Source organism: Rhipicephalus microplus, chromosome 1 (genome assembly GCF_043290135.1).
Source record: "Rhipicephalus microplus isolate Deutch F79 chromosome 1, USDA_Rmic, whole genome shotgun sequence".
NCBI lineage: Eukaryota > Metazoa > Arthropoda > Arachnida > Ixodida > Ixodidae > Rhipicephalus > Rhipicephalus microplus.
In genome coordinates this window covers 13,732,425-13,752,948 of record NC_134700.1, presented here as the reverse complement: position 1 = coordinate 13,752,948, position 20,524 = coordinate 13,732,425, and the positions used below count along the sequence as shown (strand labels likewise).

The following is a 20,524-nucleotide window of genomic DNA, read 5'->3' as shown; positions in this document are numbered from 1 at the left end:
CCCGCTCAGAATAAGTTCACGTGCTACGTGACGCCAAACATGCGCATAGGAGTGTTTTCACATTCGTCGTTTGGCTTATAGATGGCGCTGACTGTCACTCCTACTTCTCAATTCACATATGAACTCATAAAAGTGGATGGAGGGAAGGCAGCTGTGGTAGATCAGTGGTTAGAGCATCGAACGCGTTATTCGAAGGTCGTAGGTTCGATTCCGTCCACGGCTGGTTATTTTTTCATCCACTTTTCTTTCTTCTTATTTACATTCCATTGGTTCAAATAACTTCCCCTGTACATTCCTTGGCATTACTGTCTGTTAGATCTCATTATTATTGTGTTACAACACGGAAAAACGAGCGCTTAGGTATACACTTTTTTCCCTTATTTCATTGAACGAGGGTCTCGTACTGGCAGACTTGGTGTCTTTAGGTTGTATAAGAGGGACAATTAATCAGCTGCCCGCTCATAATAAGTTCACGTGCTACGTGACGCCAAACATGCGCATAAGAGTGTTTTCACAATCGTTGTTTTTCTTATAGATGGTGCTGACTGTCACCCCTTCTTCTGAATTCACATATAAACTAAAAATGTGGATGGAGGGAAGGCCGCTGTGGTAGCTCAGTGGTTAGAGCATCGAACGTGTTATTTGAAGGTCGTAGGTTTGATTCCTGCCCGCGGCTGGTTATTTTTTCATCCACTTTTCATTCTTATTTACATTCCATTGGTTCTAATAACTTCCCCTGTACATTCCTTGGCATTACTGTCTGTTAGATCTCATTAATATTGTGTTAAAACACGGAAAAACGAGCCCTTAGGTATACACTTCTTTCCCTTATTTCATTGAACGAGTGTCTCGTACTGGCAGATTTGGTGTGTTTAGGTTGTATAAGAGGGACAATTAGTCAGCTCCCCGCTCATAATAAGTTCACGTGCTACGTGACGCCAAACATGCGCATAAGAGTGTTTTCACATTCGTCGTTTGGCTTATAGATGGCGCTGACTGTCACTTCTTCTTCTAAGTTCACATATAAACTCAAAAAAGTGGATGGAAGGAAGGCCGCTGTGGTAGCTCAGTGGTTAAAGCATCGAACGCGTTATTTGAAGGTCGTATATTCGATTCCTGCCCACGGCTCGTTACTCTTTCATCCACTCTTCTTTCTTCTCATTTACATTCCATTGGTTCTAATAACTTCCCCTGTACATTCCTTGGCATTACTGTCTGTTAGATCTCATTATATTGTGTTAAAACATGCAAAAACGAGCCCTAAAGTATACACTTCTTTCCCTTATTTCATTGAACGACGGTCTCGTTCTGGCAGACTTGGTGTGTTTAGGTTGTATAAGAGGGACAATTAATCAGCTGCTCGCTCATAATAGGTTCACGTGCTACGTGACGCCAAACATGCACATAGGAGTGTTTTCACATTCGTCGTTTGGCTTATAGATGGCGCTGACTGTCACTCCTTCTTCTAAGTTCACATATAAACTCAAAAAAGTGGAGGGAAGGAAGGCCGCTGTGGTAGCTCAGTGGTTAGAGCATCGAACGCGTTATTTGAAGGTCGTATGTTCGATTCCTGCCCACGGCTCGTTACTCTTTCATCCACTTTCTTTCTTCTTATTTACATTCCATTGGTTCTAATAACTTCCCCTGCACATTCCTTGGCATTACTGTCTGTAAGATCTCATTAATATTGTGTTAAAACACGCAAAAACGAGCCCTTAGGTATACATTTCTTTCCCTTATTTATATGAACGAGGGTCTCGTACTCGCAGAATTGGTGTGTTTAGGTTGTATAAGAGGGACAATTAATCAGCTGCCCGCTCATAATAAGTTCACGTGCTACGGGACGCCAAACATGCGCATAAGAGTGTTTTCACCATCGTCGTTTTGCTTGTAGATGGTGCTGACTGTCACTCCTTCTTCTGAATTCACATATAAACTCAAAAAAGTGGATGGAGGGAAGGCCGCTGTGGTAGCTCAGTGGTTAGAGCATCGAACGTGTTATTTGAAGGTCGTAGGTTCGATTCCTGACCACGGCTGGTTATTTTTTTCATCCACTTTTCCTTCTTCTTATTTACATTCCATTGGTTCTAATAACTTCCCCTGTACATTCCTTGGCATTACTGTCTGTTAGATCTCAATATTATTGTGTTAAAACACGGAAAAACAAAGCCCCTAGGTATACACTTCTTTCCCTTATTTCATTGAATGAGGGTCTCGTTCTCGCAGAATTGGTGTGTTTAGGTTGTATAAGAGGGACAATTAATCAGCTGCCCGCTCACAATAAGTTTACGTGCTACGTGACGCCAAACATGCGCATAAGAGTGTTTTCACATTCGTCGTTTGGTTTATAGATGGCGCTGACTGTCACTCCTACTTCCAAATTCACATATAAACTCAAAAAAGTGGATGGAGGGAAGGCAGCTGTGGTAGATCAGTGGTTAGAGCATCGAACGCGTTATTCGAAGGTCGTAGGTTCGATTCCTGCCCACGGCTGGTTATTTTTTCATCCACTTTTCCTTCTTCTTATTTACATTCCATTGGTTCTAATAACTTCCCCTGTACATTCCTTGGCATTACTGTCTGTTAGATCTCAATATTATTGTGTTAAAACACGGAAAAACAAAGCCCCTAGGTATACACTTCTTTCCCTTATTTCATTGAATGAGGGTCTCGTACTCGCAGAATTGGTGTGTTTAGGTTGTGTAAGAGGGACAATTAATCAGCTGCCCACTCACAATAAGTTTACGTGCTACGTGACACCAAACATGCGCATAAGAGTGTTTTCACATTCGTCGTTTGGCTTATAGATTGCGCTGACTGTCACTCCTACTTCCAAATTCACATATAAACTCAAAAAAGTGGATGGAGGGAAGGCCGCTGTGGTATCTCAGTGATTAGACCATCGAACGCGTTATTTGAAGGTCGTAGGTTCGATTTCTGTCCACGGCTTGTTATTTTTTCATCCACTTTTCTTTCTTCTTAGTTACATTCCATTGGTTCTAATAACTTCCCCTGTACGTTTCTTGGCATGACTGTCTGTTAGATCTCATTAATATTGTGTTAAAACACGAAAAAACGAGCCCTTAGGTATACAATTCTTTCCCCTATTTCATTGAGCTAGGGTCTCGTACTGGCAGACTTGGTGTGTTTAGGTTGTATAAGAGGGACAATAATTCAGCTGCCCGCTCATAATAAGTTCACGTGCCACGTGACGCCAAACATGCGCATAAGAGTGTTTTCACCATCGTCGTTTTGGGTATAGATGGTGCTGACTGTCACTCCTTCTTCTGAATTCACATATGAACTCAAAAAAGTGGATGGAGGGAAGGCCGCTGTGGTAGCTCAGTGGTTAGAGCATCAAACGTGTTATTTGAAGGTCGTAGGTTCGATTCCTGCCCACGGCTGGTTATTTTTTCATCAACTTTTCTTTCTTCTTGTTTACATTCCATTGGTTCTAATAACTTCACCTGTACATTCCTTGGCATTACTGTCTGTTAGATCTCATTATTATTGTGTTAAAACACGGAAAAACGAGCGCTTAGGTTTACACTTTTTTCCCTTATTTAATTGAACGAGGGTCTCGTACTCGCAGAATTCGTGTGTTTAGGTTGTATAAGAGGGACAATTAATCAGCTGCCCGCTCACAATAAGTTCACGTGCTACGTGACGCCAAACATGCGCATAAGAGTGTTTTCACATTCGTCGTTTGGCTTATAGATGGCGCTGACTGTCACTCCAACTTCCAAATTCACATATGAACTCAAAAAAGTGGATGGAGGGAAGGCCGCTGTGGTAGCTCAGTGGTTAGACCATCGAACGCGTTATTTGAAGGTCGTAGGTTCGATTTCTGCCCGCGGCTGGTTATGTTTTCATCCATTTTTCTTTCTTCGTTTTTACATTCCATTGCTTCTAATAACTTCCCCTGTACATTCCTTGGCATGACTGTCTGTTAGATCTCATTATTATTGTGTTAAACACGGAAAAACGAGCCCTTAGGTATAGACTTCTTTCCCCTATTTCATTGAGCTAGGGTCTCGTTCTCGCAGAATTGGTGTGTTTAGGTTGTATAAGAGGGACAATTAATCAGCTGCCCGCTCACAATAAGTTCACGTGCTACGTGACGCCAAACATGCGCATAAGAGTGTTTTCACATTTGTCGTTTGGCTTATAGATGGCGCTGACTGTCACTCCTACTTCCAAATTCACATATAAACTCAAAAAAGAGGATGGAGGGAAGGCAGCTGTGGTAGAATAGTGGTTAGAGCATCGAACGTGTTATTTGAAGGTCGTAGGTTCGATTCCTGCCCACGGCTGGTTATTTTTTCATCCACTTTTCTTTCTTCTTATTTACATTCCATTGGTTCTAATAACTTCCCCTGTACATTCCTTGGCATTACTGTCTGTTAGATCTCATTATTATTGTGTTAAAACACGGAAAAACGAGCGCTTAGGTTTACACTTTTTTCCCTTATTTCATTGAACGAGGGTCTCGTACTGGCAGAATTGGTGTGTTTAGGTTGTATAAGAGAGACAATTAGTCAGCTGCCCGCTCATAATAAGTTCACGTGCTACGTGACGCCAAACATGCGCATAAGAGTGTTTTCACATTCGTCGTTTGGCTTATAGATGGCGCTGACTGTCACTCCTTCTTCTAAGTTCACATATAAACTCATAAAAGTGGATGGAAGGAAGGCCGCTGTGGTAGCTCAGTGGTTAAAGCATCGAACGCGTTATTTGAAGGTCGTATGTTCGATTCCTGCCCACGGCTCGTTACTCTTTCATCCACTTTTCTTTCTTCTTATTTACATTCCATTGGTTCTAATAACTTCCCCTGTACATTCCTTGGCATTACTGTCTGTTAGATCTCATTATTATTGTGGAAAAACACGCAAAAACGAGCCCTAAGGTATACACTTCTTTCCCTTATTTCATTGAACGACGGTCTCGTACTGGCAGACTCGGTGTGTTTAGGTTGTATAAGAGGGACAATTAATCAGCTGCTCGCTCATAAAAGGTTCACGTGCTACGTGATGCCAAACATGCGCATAAGAGTGTTTTCACCATCGTCGTTTTGCTTATAGATGGTGCTGACTGTCACTCCTTCTTCTGAATTCACATATAAACTCAGAAAAGTGGATGGAGGGAAGGCCGCTGTGGTAGCTCAGTGGTTAGAGCATCGAACGTGTTATTTGAAGGTCGTAGGTTCGATTCCTGCCCACGGCTGGTTATTTTTTCATCCACTTTTCTTTCTTCTTATTTACATTCCATTGGTTCTAATAACTTCCCCTGTGCATTCCTTGGCATTACTGTCTGTTAGATCTCATTATTATTGTGTTAAAACACCGAAAAACGAGCGCTTAGGTATACACTTTTTTCCCTTATTTCATTGAACGAGGGTCTCGTACTGGCAGACTTGGTGTCTTTAGGTTGTATAAGAGGGACAATTAATCAGCTGCCCGCTCATAATAGGTTCACGTGCTACGTGACGCCAAACATGCGCATAAGAGTGTTTTCACAATCGTTGTTTTGCTTATAGATGGTGCTGACTGTCACTCCTTCTTCTGAATTCACATATAAACTCAAAAAAGTGGATGGAGGGAAGGCCGCTGTGGTAGCTCAGTGGTTAGAGCATCGAACGTGTTATTTGAAGGTCATAGGTTCGATTTCTGCCCACGGCTGGTTATTTTTCATCCACTTTTCTTTCTTCTTATTTACATTCCATTGGTTCTAATAACTTCCCCTGTACATTCCTTGGCATGACTGTCTGTTAGATCTCATTAATATTGTGTTAAACACGGAAAAACGAGCCCTTAGGTATACACATCTTTCCTCTATTTCATTGAGCTAGGGTCTCGTACTGGCAGACTTGGTGTGTTTAGGTTGTATAAGAGGGACAATTAATCAGCTGCCCGCTCATAATAAGTTCACGTGCTACGTGATGCCAAACATATGCATAAGTGTGTTTTCACATTCGTCGTTTGGCTTATAGATGGAACTGACTGTCACTCCTACTTGTAAATTCTCATATAAACTCATAAAAGTGGGTGGAGGGAAGGCAGCTGTGGTAGATCAGTGGTTAGAGCATCGAACGCGTTATTCGAAGGTCATAGGTTCGATTCCTGCCCACGGCTGGTTATTTTTTCATCCACTTTTCTTTCTTCTTATTTACATTCCATTGGTTCTATTAACTTCCCCTGTACATTCCTTGGCATTACTGTCTGTTAGATCTCATTAATATTGTGTTAAAACACGGAAAAACGAGCCCTTAAGTATACACTTCTTTCCCTTATTTCAATGAACGAGGGTCTCGTACTCGCACAAGTGGTGTGTTTAGGTTGTATAAGAGGAACAATTAGTCAGCTGCCCGCTCAGAATAAGTTCACGTGCTACGTGACGCCAAACATGCGCATAGGAGTGTTTTCACATTTGTCGTTTGGCTTATAGATGGCGCTGACTGTCACTCCTTCTTCTGAGTTCACATATAAACTCAAAAAAGTGGATGGCGGGAAGGCAGCTGTGGTAGATCAGTGGTTAGAGCATCGAACACGTTATTCGAAGGTCGTAGGTTCGATTCCTGCCCACGGTTGGTTATTTTTTCATCCACTTTTCTTTCTTCTTATTTACATTCCATTGGTTCTGATAACTTCCCCTGTACATTCCTTGGCATTACTGTCTGTTAGATCTCATTATTATTGTGTTAAAACACGAAAAAACGAGCCCTTAGGTTTACACTTCTTTCCCCTATTTCATTGAGCTAGGGTCTCGTAATGGCAGACTTGGTGTGTTTAGGTTGTATGAGAGGGACAATTATTCAGCTGCCCGCTCATAATAAGTTCACGTGCTACGTGACGCCAAACATGTGCATAAGTGTGTTTTCACATTCGTCGTTTGGCTTATAGATGGCGCTGACTGTCACTCCTACTTCCAAATTCACATATAAACTCATAAAAGTGGATGGAGAAAAGGCAGCTGTGGTAGATCAGTGGTTAGAGCATCGAACGCGTTATTCGAAGGTCGTAGGTTCGATTCCGCCCACGGCTGGTTATTTTTTCATCCACTTTTCTTTCTTCTTATTTACATTCCATTGGTTCAAATAACTTCCCCTGTACATTCCTTGGCATTACTGTCTGTTAGATCTCATTATTATTGTGTTAAAACACGGAAAAACGAGCGCTTAGGTATACACTTTTTTCCCTTATTTCATTGAACGAGGGTCTCGTACTGGCAGACTTGGTGTCTTTAGGTTGTATAAGAGGGACAATTAATCAGCTGCCCGCTCATAATAAGTTCACGTGCTACGTGACGCCAAACATGCGCATAAGAGTGTTTTCACAATCGTTGTTTTGCTTATAGATGGTGCTGACTGTCACTCCTTCTTCTGAATTCACATATAAACTAAAAAAAGTAGATGAAGGGAAGGCCGCTGTGGTAGCTCAGTGGTTAGAGCATCGAACGTGTTATTTGAAGGTCGTAGGTTTGATTCCTGCCCGCGGCTGGTTATTTTTTCATCCACTTTTCATTCTTCTTATTTACATTCCATTGGTTCTAATAACTTCCCCTGTACATTCCTTGGCATTACTGTCTGTTAGATCTCATTAATATTGTGTTAAAACACGGAAAAACGAGCCCTTAGGTATACACTTCTTTCCCTTATTTCATTGAACGAGTGTCTCGTACTGGCAGATTTGGTGTGTTTAGGTTGTATAAGAGGGACAATTAGTCAGCTCCCCGCTCATAATAAGTTCACGTGCTACGTGACGCCAAACATGCGCATAAGAGTGTTTTCACATTCGTCGTTTGGCTTATAGATGGCGCTGACTGTCACTTCTTCTTCTAAGTTCACATATAAACTCAAAAAAGTGGATGGAAGGAAGGCCGCTGTGGTAGCTCAGTGGTTAAAGCATCGAACGCGTTATTTGAAGGTCGTATATTCGATTCCTGCCCACGGCTCGTTACTCTTTCATCCACTTTTCTTTCTTCTTATTTACATTCCATTGGTTCTAATAACTTCCCCTGTACATTCCTTGGCATTACTGTCTGTTAGATCTCATTATATTGTGTTAAAACATGCAAAAACGAGCCCTAAAGTATACACTTCTTTCCCTTATTTCATTGAACGACGGTCTCGTACTGGCAGACTTGGTGTGTTTAGGTTGTATAAAAGGGACAATTAATCAGCTGCCCGCTCATAATAAGTTCACGTGCTACGGGACGCCAAACATGCGCATAAGAGTGTTTTCACCATCGTCGTTTTGCTTATAGATGGTGCTGACTGTCACTCCTTCTTCTGAATTCACATATAAACTCAGAAAAGTGGATGGAGGGAAGGCCGCTGTGGTAGCTCAGTGGTTAGAGCATCGAACGTGTTATTTGAAGGTCGTAGGTTCGATTCCTGCCCACGGCTGGTTATTTTTTCATCCACTTTTCTTTCTTCTTATTTACATTCCATTGGTTCTAATAACTTCCCCTGTGCATTCCTTGGCATTACTGTCTGTTAGATCTCATTATTATTGTGTTAAAACACCGAAAAACGAGCGCTTAGGTATACACTTTTTTCCCTTATTTCATTGAACGAGGGTCTCGTACTGGCAGACTTGGTGTCTTTAGGTTGTATAAGAGGGACAATTAATCAGCTGCCCGCTCATAATAGGTTCACGTGCTACGTGACGCCAAACATGCGCATAAGAGTGTTTTCACAATCGTTGTTTTGCTTATAGATGGTGCTGACTGTCACTCCTTCTTCTGAATTCACATATAAACTCAAAAAAGTGGATGGAGGGAAGGCCGCTGTGGTAGCTCAGTGGTTAGAGCATCGAACGTGTTATTTGAAGGTCATAGGTTCGATTTCTGCCCACGGCTGGTTATTTTTCATCCACTTTTCTTTCTTCTTATTTACATTCCATTGGTTCTAATAACTTCCCCTGTACATTCCTTGGCATGACTGTCTGTTAGATCTCATTAATATTGTGTTAAACACGGAAAAACGAGCCCTTAGGTATACACATCTTTCCTCTATTTCATTGAGCTAGGGTCTCGTACTGGCAGACTTGGTGTGTTTAGGTTGTATAAGAGGGACAATTAATCAGCTGCCCGCTCATAATAAGTTCACGTGCTACGTGATGCCAAACATATGCATAAGTGTGTTTTCACATTCGTCGTTTGGCTTATAGATGGAACTGACTGTCACTCCTACTTGTAAATTCTCATATAAACTCATAAAAGTGGGTGGAGGGAAGGCAGCTGTGGTAGATCAGTGGTTAGAGCATCGAACGCGTTATTCGAAGGTCATAGGTTCGATTCCTGCCCACGGCTGGTTATTTTTTCATCCACTTTTCTTTCTTCTTATTTACATTCCATTGGTTCTATTAACTTCCCCTGTACATTCCTTGGCATTACTGTCTGTTAGATCTCATTAATATTGTGTTAAAACACGGAAAAACGAGCCCTTAAGTATACACTTCTTTCCCTTATTTCAATGAACGAGGGTCTCGTACTCGCACAAGTGGTGTGTTTAGGTTGTATAAGAGGAACAATTAGTCAGCTGCCCGCTCAGAATAAGTTCACGTGCTACGTGACGCCAAACATGCGCATAGGAGTGTTTTCACATTTGTCGTTTGGCTTATAGATGGCGCTGACTGTCACTCCTTCTTCTGAGTTCACATATAAACTCAAAAAAGTGGATGGCGGGAAGGCAGCTGTGGTAGATCAGTGGTTAGAGCATCGAACACGTTATTCGAAGGTCGTAGGTTCGATTCCTGCCCACGGTTGGTTATTTTTTCATCCACTTTTCTTTCTTCTTATTTACATTCCATTGGTTCTGATAACTTCCCCTGTACATTCCTTGGCATTACTGTCTGTTAGATCTCATTATTATTGTGTTAAAACACGAAAAAACGAGCCCTTAGGTTTACACTTCTTTCCCCTATTTCATTGAGCTAGGGTCTCGTAATGGCAGACTTGGTGTGTTTAGGTTGTATGAGAGGGACAATTATTCAGCTGCCCGCTCATAATAAGTTCACGTGCTACGTGACGCCAAACATGTGCATAAGTGTGTTTTCACATTCGTCGTTTGGCTTATAGATGGCGCTGACTGTCACTCCTACTTCCAAATTCACATATAAACTCATAAAAGTGGATGGAGAAAAGGCAGCTGTGGTAGATCAGTGGTTAGAGCATCGAACGCGTTATTCGAAGGTCGTAGGTTCGATTCCGCCCACGGCTGGTTATTTTTTCATCCACTTTTCTTTCTTCTTATTTACATTCCATTGGTTCAAATAACTTCCCCTGTACATTCCTTGGCATTACTGTCTGTTAGATCTCATTATTATTGTGTTAAAACACGGAAAAACGAGCGCTTAGGTATACACTTTTTTCCCTTATTTCATTGAACGAGGGTCTCGTACTGGCAGACTTGGTGTGTTTAGGTTGTATAAGAGGGACAATTAATCAGCTGCTCGCTCATAATAGGTTCACGTGCTACGTGACGCCAAACATGCGCATAGGAGTGTTTTCACATTCGTCGTTTGGCTTATAGATGGCGCTGACTGTCACTCCTTCTTCTAAGTTCACATATAAACTCAAAAAAGTGGAGGGAAGGAAGGCCGCTGTGGTAGCTCAGTGGTTAGAGCATCGAACGCGTTATTTGAAGGTCGTATGTTCGATTCCTGCCCACGGCTCGTTACTCTTTCATCCACTTTTCTTTCTTCTTATTTACAATCCATTGGTTCTAATAACTTCCCCTGCACATTCCTTGGCATTACTGTCTGTTAGATCTCATTAATATTGTGTTAAAACACGCAAAAACGAGCCCTTAGGTATACATTTCTTTCCCTTATTTATATGAACGAGGGTCTCGTACTCGCAGAATTGGTGTGTTTAGGTTGTATAAGAGGGACAATTAATCAGCTGCCCGCTCATAATAAGTTCACGTGCTACGGGACGCCAAACATGCGCATAAGAGTGTTTTCACCATCGTCGTTTTGCTTGTAGATGGTGCTGACTGTCACTCCTTCTTCTGAATTCACATATAAACTCAAAAAAGTGGATGGAGGGAAGGCCGCTGTGGTAGCTCAGTGGTTAGAGCATCGAACGTGTTATTTGAAGGTCGTAGGTTCGATTCCTGACCACGGCTGGTTATTTTTTTCATCCACTTTTCCTTCTTCTTATTTACATTCCATTGGTTCTAATAACTTCCCCTGTACATTCCTTGGCATTACTGTCTGTTAGATCTCAATATTATTGTGTTAAAACACGGAAAAACAAAGCCCCTAGGTATACACTTCTTTCCCTTATTTCATTGAATGAGGGTCTCGTTCTCGCAGAATTGGTGTGTTTAGGTTGTATAAGAGGGACAATTAATCAGCTGCCCGCTCACAATAAGTTTACGTGCTACGTGACGCCAAACATGCGCATAAGAGTGTTTTCACATTCGTCGTTTGGCTTATAAATGGCGCTGACTGTCACTCCTACTTCCAAATTCACATATAAACTCAAAAAAGTGGATGGAGGGAAGGCAGCTGTGGTAGATCAGTGGTTAGAGCATCGAACGCGTTATTCGAAGGTCGTAGGTTCGATTCCTGCCCACGGCTGGTTATTTTTTCATCCACTTTTCCTTCTTCTTATTTACATTCCATTGGTTCTAATAACTTCCCCTGTACATTCCTTGGCATTACTGTCTGTTAGATCTCAATATTATTGTGTTAAAACACGGAAAAACAAAGCCCCTAGGTATACACTTCTTACCCTTATTTCATTGAATGAGGGTCTCGTACTCGCAGAATTGGTGTGTTTAGGTTGTGTAAGAGGGACAATTAATCAGCTGCCCACTCACAATAAGTTTACGTGCTACGTGACACCAAACATGCGCATAAGAGTGTTTTCACATTCGTCGTTTGGCTTATAGATTGCGCTGATTGTCACTCCTACTTCCAAATTCACATATAAACTCAAAAAAGTGGATGGAGGGAAGGCCGCTGTGGTATCTCAGTGATTAGACCATCGAACGCGTTATTTGAAGGTCGTAGGTTCGATTTCTGTCCACGGCTTGTTATTTTTTCATCCACTTTTCTTTCTTCTTAGTTACATTCCATTGGTTCTAATAACTTCCCCTGTACGTTTCTTGGCATGACTGTCTGTTAGATCTCATTATATTGTGTTAAAACACGAAAAAACGAGCCCTTAGGTATACAATTCTTTCCCCTATTTCATTGAGCTAGGGTCTCGTACTGGCAGACTTGGTGTGTTTAGGTTGTATAAGAGGGACAGTAATTCAGCTGCCCGCTCATAATAAGTTCACGTGCTACGTGACGCCAAACTTGCGAAAAGAGTGTTTTCACCATCGTCGTTTTGCTTATAGATGGTGCTACTGTCACTCCTTCTTCTGAACTCACATATAAACTCAAAAAAGTGGATGGAAGGAAGGCCGCTGTGGTAGCTCAGTGGTTAGAGCATCAAACGTGTTATTTGAAGGTCGTAGGTTCGATTCCTGCCCACGGCTGGTTATTTTTTCATCAACTTTTCTTTCTTCTTGTTTACATTCCATTGGTTCTAATAACGTCACCTGTACATCCTTGGCATTACTGTCTGTTAGATCTCATTATTATTGTGTTAAAACACGGAAAAACGAGCGCTTAGGTTTACACTTTTTTCCCTTATTTAATTGAACGAGGGTCTCGTACTGGCAGACTTGGTGTCTTTAGATTGTATAAGAGGGACAATTAATCAGCTGCCCACTCATAATAAGTTCACGTGCTACGTGACGCAACATGCGCATAAGAGTGTTTTCACAATCGTTGTTTTGCTTATAGATGGTGCTGACTGTCACTCCTTCTTCTGAATTCACATATAAACTCAAAAAAGTGGATGGAGGGAAGGCCGCTGTGGTAGCTCAGTGGTTAGAGCAACGAACGTGTTATTTGAAGGTCGTAGGTTTGATTCCTGCCCACGGCTGGTTATTTTTTCATCCACTTTTCTTTCTTCTTACTTACATTCTATTGGTTCTAATAACTTCCCCTGTACATTCCTTGGCATTACTGTCTGTTAGATCTCAATAATATTGTGTTAAAATATGGAAAAACAAAGCCCCTAGGTATACACTTCTTTCCCTTATTTCATTGAATGTGGGTCTCGTACTCGCAGAATTCGTGTGTTTAGGTTGTATAAGAGGGACAATTAATCAGCTGCCCGCTCACAATAAGTTCACGTGCTACGTGACGCCAAACATGCGCATAAGAGTGTTTTCACATTCGTTGTTTGGCTTATAGATGGCGCTGACTGTCACTCCAACTTCCAAATTCACATATGAACTCAAAAAAGTGGATGGAGGGAAGGCCGCTGTGGTAGCTCAGTGGTTAGACCATCGAACGCGTTATTTGAAGGTCGTAGGTTCGATTTCTGCCCGCGGCTGGTTATTTTTTCATCCATTTTTCTTTCTTCTTATTTACATTCCATTGCTTCTAATAACTTCCCCTGTACATTCCTTGGCATGACTGTCTGTTAGATCTCATTATTATTGTTTTAAACACGGAAAAACGAGCCCTTAGGTATACACTTCTTTCCCCTATTTCATTGAGCTAGGGTCTCGTTCTCGCAGAATTGGTGTATTTAGGTTGTATAAGAGGGACAATTAATCAGCTGCCCGCTCACAATAAGTTCACGTGCTACGTGACGCCAAACATGCGCATAAGAGTGTTTTCACATTTGTCGTTTGGCTTATAGATGGCGCTGACTGTCACTCCTACTTCCAAATTCACATATAAACTCAAAAAAGTGGATGGAGGGAAGGCAGCTGTGGTAGATCAGTGGTTAGAGCATCGAACGCGTTATTCGAAGGTCGTAGGTTCGATTCCTGCCCACGGCTGGTTATTTTTTCATCCACATTTGTTTCTTCTTATTTACATTTTTATTGGTTCTAATAACTTCCCCTGTACATTCCTTGGCATGACTGTCTGTTAGATCTCTTTAATATTGTGTTGAAACCCGGAAAAATGAGCCCTTAGGTATACACTTCTTTCCCCTATTTCATTGAACGAGGGTCTCGTACTAGCAGACTTGGTGTGTTTAGGTTGTATAAGAGGGACAATTAATCAGCTGCCCGCTCATAATAAGTTCACGTGCTACGTGACGCCAAACATGCGCATAAGAGTGTTTTCACATTCGTCGTTTGGCTTATGGATGGCGCTGACAGTCACTCCTACTTCTAAATTCACATATAAACTCAAAAAAGTGGATAGAGGGAAGGCCGCTGTGGTAGCTCAGTGGTTAGAGCATCGAACGTGTTATTTGAAGGTCGTAGGTTCGATTCCTGCCCACGGCTGGTTATTTTTTCATCCCCTTTTCCTTCTTCTTATTTACATTCCATTGGTTCTAATAACTTCCCCTGTACATTCCTTGGCATTACTGTCTGTTAGATCTCAATATTATTGTGTTAAAACACGGAAAAACAAAGCCCCTAGGTATACACTTCTTTCCCTTATTTCATTGAATGAGGGTCTCGTACTCGCAGAATTGGTGTGTTTAGGTTGTGTAAGAGGGACAATTAATCAGCTGCCCACTCACAATAAGTTTACGTGCTACGTGACACCAAACATGCGCATAAGAGTGTTTTCACATTCGTCGTTTGGCGCATAGATTGCGGTGACTGTCACTCCTACTTCCAAATTCACATATAAACTCAAAAAAGTGGATGGAGAAAGGCCGCTGTGGTAGCTCAGTGGTTAGACCATAAAACGCGTTATTTGAAGGTCGTAGGTTCGATTTCTGCCCACGGCTGGTTATTTTTTCATCCACTTTTCTTTCTTCTTATTTACATTCCATTGGTTCTAATAACTTCCCCTGTACATTCCTTGGCATGACTGTCTGTTAGATCTCATTATTATTGTGTTAAACACGGAAAAACGAGCCCTTAGGTATACACTTCTTTCCCCTATTTCATTGAGCTAGGGTCTCGTACTGGCAGAATTGGTGTGTTTAGGTTGTATAAGAGGGACAATTAGTCAGCTGCCCGCTCATAATAAGTTCACGTGCTACGTGACGCCAAACATGCGCATAAGAGTGTTTTCACATTCGTCGTTTGGCTTATAGAGGGTGCTGACTGTCACTCCTTCTTCTGAATTCACATATAAACTCAAAAAAGTAGATGGAGGGAAGGCCGCTGTGGTAGCTCAGTAGTTAGAGCATCAAACGTGTTATTTGAAGGTCGTAGGTTCGATTCCTGCCCACGGCTGGTTATTTTTTCATCCACTTTTCTTTCTTCTTATTTACATTCCATTGGTTCTAATAACTTCCCCTGTACATTCCTTGGCATTACTGTCTGTTAGATCTCAATATTATTGTGTTAAAACACGGAAAAACAAAGCCCCTAGGTATACACTTCTTTCCCTTATTTCATTGAATGAGGGTCTCGTTCTCGCAGAATTGGTGTGTTTAGGTTGTATAAGAGGGACAATTAATCAGCTGCCCGCTCACAATAAGTTTACGTGCTACGTGACGCCAAACATGCGCATAAGAGTGTTTTCACATTCGTCGTTTGGCTTATAAATGGCGCTGACTGTCACTCCTACTTCCAAATTCACATATAAACTCAAAAAAGTGGATGGAGGGAAGGCAGCTGTGGTAGATCAGTGGTTAGAGCATCGAACGCGTTATTCGAAGGTCGTAGGTTCGATTCCTGCCCACGGCTGGTTATTTTTTCATCCACTTTTCCTTCTTCTTATTTACATTCCATTGGTTCTAATAACTTCCCCTGTACATTCCTTGGCATTACTGTCTGTTAGATCTCATTATTATTGTGGAAAAACACGCGAAAACGAGCCCTTAGGTGTACAATTCTTTCCCCTATTTCATTGAGCTAGGGTCTCGTACTGGCAGACTTGGTGTGTTTAGGTTGTATAAGAGGGACAGTAATTCAGCTGCCCGCTCATAATAAGTTCACGTGCTACGTGACGCCAAACTTGCGAAAAGAGTGTTTTCACCATCGTCGTTTTGCTTATAGATGGTGCTGACTGTCACTCCTTCTTCTGAACTCACATATAAACTCAAAAAAGTGGATGGAAGGAAGGCCGCTGTGGTAGCTCAGTGGTTAGAGCATCAAACGTGTTATTTGAAGGTCGTAGGTTCGATTCCTGCCCACGGCTGGTTATTTTTTCATCAACTTTTCTTTCTTCTTGTTTACATTCCATTGGTTCTAATAACGTCACCTGTACATTCCTTGGCATTACTGTCTGTTAGATCTCATTATTATTGTGTTAAAACACGGAAAAACGAGCGCTTAGGTTTACACTTTTTTCCCTTATTTAATTGAACGAGGGTCTCGTACTGGCAGGCTTGGTGTCTTTAGATTGTATAAGAGGGACAATTAATCAGCTGCCCACTCATAATAAGTTCACGTGCTACGTGACGCAACATGCGCATAAGAGTGTTTTCACAATCGTTGTTTTGCTTATAGATGGTGCTGACTGTCACTCCTTCTTCTGAATTCACATATAAACTCAAAAAAGTGGATGGAGGGAAGGCCGCTGTGGTAGCTCAGTGGTTAGAGCAACGAACGTGTTATTTGAAGGTCGTAGGTTTGATTCCTGCCCACGGCTGGTTATTTTTTCATCCACTTTTCTTTCTTCTTACTTACATTCTATTGGTTCTAATAACTTCCCCTGTACATTCCTTGGCATTACTGTCTGTTAGATCTCAATAATATTGTGTTAAAATATGGAAAAACAAAGCCCCTAGGTATACACTTCTTTCCCTTATTTCATTGAATGTGGGTCTCGTACTCGCAGAATTCGTGTGTTTAGGTTGTATAAGAGGGACAATTATTCAGCTGCCCGCTCACAATAAGTTCACGTGCTACGTGACGCCAAACATGCGCATAAGAGTGTTTTCACATTCGTTGTTTGGCTTATAGATGGCGCTGACTGTCACTCCAACTTCCAAATTCACATATGAACTCAAAAAAGTGGATGGAGGGAAGGCCGCTGTGGTAGCTCAGTGGTTAGACCATCGAACGCGTTATTTGAAGGTCGTAGGTTCGATTTCTGCCCGCGGCTGGTTATTTTTTCATCCATTTTTCTTTCTTCTTATTTACATTCCATTGCTTCTAATAACTTCCCCTGTACATTCCTTGGCATGACTGTCTGTTAGATCTCATTATTATTGTGTTAAACACGGAAAAACGAGCCCTTAGGTATACACTTCTTTCCCCTATTTCATTGAGCTAGGGTCTCGTTCTCGCAGAATTGGTGTATTTAGGTTGTATAAGAGGGACAATTAATCAGCTGCCCGCTCACAATAAGTTCACGTGCTACGTGACGCCAAACATGCGCATAAGAGTGTTTTCACATTTGTCGTTTGGCTTATAGATGGCGCTGACTGTCACTCCTACTTCCAAATTCACATATAAACTCAAAAAAGTGGATGGAGGGAAGGCAGCTGTGGTAGATCAGTGGTTAGAGCATCGAACGCGTTATTCGAAGGTCGTAGGTTCGATTCCTGCCCACGGCTGGTTATTTTTTCATCCACATTTGTTTCTTCTTATTTACATTTTTATTGGTTCTAATAACTTCCCCTGTACATTCCTTGGCATGACTGTCTGTTAGATCTCTTTAATATTGTGTTGAAACCCGGAAAAATGAGCCCTTAGGTATACACTTCTTTCCCCTATTTCATTGAACGAGGGTCTCGTACTAGCAGACTTGGTGTGTTTAGGTTGTATAAGAGGGACAATTAATCAGCTGCCCGCTCATAATAAGTTCACGTGCTACGTGACGCCAAACATGCGCATAAGAGTGTTTTCACATTCGTCGTTTGGCTTATGGATGGCGCTGACAGTCACTCCTACTTCTAAATTCACATATAAACTCAAAAAAGTGGATAGAGGGAAGGCCGCTGTGGTAGCTCAGTGGTTAGAGCATCGAACGTGTTATTTGAAGGTCGTAGGTTCGATTCCTGCCCACGGCTGGTTATTTTTTCATCCCCTTTTCCTTCTTCTTATTTACATTCCATTGGTTCTAATAACTTCCCCTGTACATTCCTTGGCATTACTGTCTGTTAGATCTCAATATTATTGTGTTAAAACACGGAAAAACAAAGCCCCTAGGTATACACTTCTTTCCCTTATTTCATTGAATGAGGGTCTCGTACTCGCAGAATTGGTGTGTTTAGGTTGTGTAAGAGGGACAATTAATCAGCTGCCCACTCACAATAAGTTTACGTGCTACGTGACACCAAACATGCGCATAAGAGTGTTTTCACATTCGTCGTTTGGCGCATAGATTGCGCTGACTGTCACTCCTACTTCCAAATTCACATATAAACTCAAAAAAGTGGATGGAGGGAAGGCCGCTGTGGTATCTCAGTGATTAGACCATCGAACGCTTTATTTGAAGGTCGTAGGTTCGATTTCTGTCCACGGCTTGTTATTTTTTCATTCACTTTTCTTTCTTCTTATTTACATTCCATTGGTTCTAATAACTTCCCCTGTACGTTTCTTGGCATGACTGTCTGTTAGATCTCATTAATATTGTGTTAAAACACGAAAAAACGAGCCCTTAGGTATACACTTCTTTCCCCTATTTCATTGAGCTAGGGTTTCGTACTGGCGGACTTGGTGTGTTTAGGTTGTATAAGAGGGACAATTAATCAGCTGCCCGCTCATAATAAGTTCACGTGCTACGTGACGCCAAACATGCGAAAAGAGTGTTTTCACCATCGTCGTTTTGCTTATAGATGGTGCTGACTGTCACTCCTTCTTCTTAACTCACATATAAACTCAAAAAAGTGGATGGAGGGAAGGCCGCTGTGGTAGCTCAGTGGTTAGAGCATCAAACGTGTTATTTGAAGGTCGTAGGTTCGATTCCTGCCCACGGCTGGTTATTTTTTCATCAACTTTTCTTTCTTCTTATTTACATTCCATTGGTTCTAATAACTTCACCTGTACATTCCTTGGCATTACTGTCTGTTAGATCTCATTATTATTGTGTTAAAACACGGAAAAACGAGCGCTTAGGTTTACACTTTTTTCCCTTATTTCATTGAACGAGGGTCTCGTACTGGCAGACTTGGTGTCTTTAGATTGTATAAGAGGGACAATTAATCAGCTGCCCACTCATAATAAGTTCACGTGCTACGTGACGCAACATGCGCATAAGAGTGTTTTAACAATCGTTGTTTTGCTTATAGATGGTGCTGACTGTCACTCCTTCTTCTGAATTCACATATAAACTCAAAAAAGTGGATGGAGGGAAGGCCGCTGTGGTAGCTCAGTGGTTAGAGCAACGAACGTGTTATTTGAAGGTCGTAGGTTTGATTCCTGCCCACGGCTGGTTATTTTTTCATCCACTTTTCTTTCTTCCTACTTACATTCTATTGGTTCTAATAACTTCCCCTGTGTGTTCCTTGGCATTACTGTCTGTTACATCTCAATAATATTGTGTTAAAATACGGAAAAACAAAGCTCCTAGGTATACACTTCTTTCCCTTATTTCATTGAATGTGGGTCTCGTACTCGCAGAATTCGTGTGTTTAGGTTGTATAAGAGGGACAATTATTCAGGTGCCCGCTCACAATAAGTTCACGTGCTACGTGACGCCAAACATGCGCATAAGAGTGTTTTCGCATTCGTCGTTTGGCTTATAGATGGCGCTGACTGTCACTCCTACTTCCAAATTCACATATAAACTCAAAAAAGTGGATGGAGAAAGGCCGCTGTGGTAGCTCAGTGGTTAGACCATAAAACGCGTTATTTGAAGGTCGTAGGTTCGATTTCTGCCCACGGCTGGTTATTTTTTCATCCACTTTTCTTTCTTCTTATTTCCATTCCATTGGTTCTAATAACTTCCCCTGTACATTCCTTGGCATGACTGTCTGTTAGATCTCATTATTATTGTGTTAAACACGGAAAAACGAGCCCTTAGGTATACACTTCTTTCCCCTATTTCATTGAGCTAGGGTCTCGTACTGGCAGAATTGATGTGTTTAGGTTGTATAAGAGGGACAATTAGTCAGCTGCCCGCTCATAATAAGTTCACGTGCTACGTGACGCCAAACATGCGCATAAGAGTGTTTTCACATTCGTCGTTTGGCTTATAGAGGGCGCTGACTGTCACTCCTTCTTCTGAATTCACATATAAACTCAAAAAAGTGGATGGAGGGAAGGCCGCTGTGGTAGCTCAGTAGTTAGAGCATCAAACGTGTTATTTGAAGGTCGTAGGTTCGATTCCTGCCCACGGCTGGTTATTTTTTCATCCACTTTTCTTTCTTCTTATTTACATTCCATTGGTTCTAATAACTTCCCCTGTACATTCCTTGGCATTACTGTCTGTTAGATCTCATTATTATTGTGTTAAAACACGGAAAAACGAGCGCTTAGGTTTACACTTTTTCCCCTATTTCATTGAACGAGGGTCTCGTACTGGCAGAATTGGTGTGTTTAGGTTGTATAAGAGGGACAATTAGTCAGCTGCCCGCTCATAATAAGTTCACGTGCTACGTGACGCCAAACATGCGCATAAGAGTGTTTTCACATTCGTCG

At 41.7% G+C, this 20,524-nt stretch overlaps 10 non-coding genes across 10 annotated transcripts; all 10 read left to right on the top strand.

The window, feature by feature from the left end:
- The first annotated feature begins 3,331 nt into the window (after positions 1–3,331).
- TRNAT-UGU (transfer RNA threonine (anticodon UGU)) lies at positions 3,332–3,404 on the top strand. The gene has a single exon. It is a non-coding gene; the product is annotated as a tRNA-Thr (tRNA).
- A 1,746-nt stretch (positions 3,405–5,150) lies between these two features.
- TRNAT-UGU (transfer RNA threonine (anticodon UGU)) lies at positions 5,151–5,223 on the top strand. The gene has a single exon. It is a non-coding gene; the product is annotated as a tRNA-Thr (tRNA).
- Positions 5,224–8,331: 3,108 nt separating this feature from the next.
- TRNAT-UGU (transfer RNA threonine (anticodon UGU)) lies at positions 8,332–8,404 on the top strand. The gene has a single exon. It is a non-coding gene; the product is annotated as a tRNA-Thr (tRNA).
- A 4,019-nt stretch (positions 8,405–12,423) lies between these two features.
- TRNAT-UGU (transfer RNA threonine (anticodon UGU)) lies at positions 12,424–12,496 on the top strand. The gene has a single exon. It is a non-coding gene; the product is annotated as a tRNA-Thr (tRNA).
- Positions 12,497–14,241: 1,745 nt separating this feature from the next.
- Positions 14,242–14,314, top strand: TRNAT-UGU (transfer RNA threonine (anticodon UGU)). Its single transcript has one exon. It is a non-coding gene; the product is annotated as a tRNA-Thr (tRNA).
- Positions 14,315–15,150: 836 nt separating this feature from the next.
- TRNAT-UGU (transfer RNA threonine (anticodon UGU)) lies at positions 15,151–15,223 on the top strand. Its single transcript has one exon. It is a non-coding gene; the product is annotated as a tRNA-Thr (tRNA).
- An 837-nt stretch (positions 15,224–16,060) lies between these two features.
- On the top strand, positions 16,061–16,133 carry TRNAT-UGU (transfer RNA threonine (anticodon UGU)). Its single transcript has one exon. It is a non-coding gene; the product is annotated as a tRNA-Thr (tRNA).
- Positions 16,134–17,879: 1,746 nt separating this feature from the next.
- On the top strand, positions 17,880–17,952 carry TRNAT-UGU (transfer RNA threonine (anticodon UGU)). The gene has a single exon. It is a non-coding gene; the product is annotated as a tRNA-Thr (tRNA).
- An 837-nt stretch (positions 17,953–18,789) lies between these two features.
- On the top strand, positions 18,790–18,862 carry TRNAT-UGU (transfer RNA threonine (anticodon UGU)). Its single transcript has one exon. It is a non-coding gene; the product is annotated as a tRNA-Thr (tRNA).
- Positions 18,863–20,151: 1,289 nt separating this feature from the next.
- On the top strand, positions 20,152–20,224 carry TRNAT-UGU (transfer RNA threonine (anticodon UGU)). The gene has a single exon. It is a non-coding gene; the product is annotated as a tRNA-Thr (tRNA).
- Positions 20,225–20,524: the final 300 nt, after the last annotated feature.